The following is a 663-nucleotide window of genomic DNA, read 5'->3' as shown; positions in this document are numbered from 1 at the left end:
AATTATAAAACATCTATTACCTGTCTGGTATACAACAATTACAAATGCTCACGTGCACACACTTTTACAGTCAGTACCAGCAATATCATGATGATATGTTCTGATGCAACCCACAGCAATTTTGCAACACAGAAACATGTGCATCATTGAGCAGTTAATAGGATAATTTTCTTGCACTGAGATTAATCCCTAATTGCTTTCCAGACAAAATGATAACTGGAAACTCCTATAATTTCTTTACACATAAATAAGTATCAAGACATGCAAAATTAGTTAAAAACATGCAAAAGCAACTTTATGATACTCAGCTCCACCTTGATTCACTGGCAAGCCATTTACTTATCAGTAATTTCTAGGTATAGATTAATCATGATTTTTTTTCCCTTCCTGTAAATATCATCTCATTTATTTCCTAGAAAACAATTAGGTTTAATAATTCTACGAACTGCAGTAACAAAGCTCATTATACTGCTGGACTGAAAGCATACACTAGCTATAATGGGATGTGTATTCGTGTAAGTCAGGCAGTGTTTTGGAAGCTTAGAATGGCAAGTAACCATGGGCTTCCAGTGCTTATCCCTTCAAAATGAAGGCAAAATTGAATTCTGTTCTGATAATATGCAAGGAAACAAACATACAGATCTGAGTATATGTATGTTTGTA

General features: G+C 33.9%; 1 protein-coding gene across 2 annotated transcripts in view; it reads right to left on the bottom strand.

Moving 5' to 3' along the window:
* Nucleotides 1-663, bottom strand: part of LOC119584972 (ecdysone receptor-like) — a gene marked incomplete at its 5' end in the record, with an annotated part of 11,604 nt that overhangs the window by 6,771 nt on the left and 4,170 nt on the right.

This window comes from Penaeus monodon, chromosome 19 (genome assembly GCF_015228065.2).
Source record: "Penaeus monodon isolate SGIC_2016 chromosome 19, NSTDA_Pmon_1, whole genome shotgun sequence".
Lineage (NCBI taxonomy): Eukaryota > Metazoa > Arthropoda > Malacostraca > Decapoda > Penaeidae > Penaeus > Penaeus monodon.
This window is presented reverse-complemented; position numbering and strand designations above follow the sequence as displayed.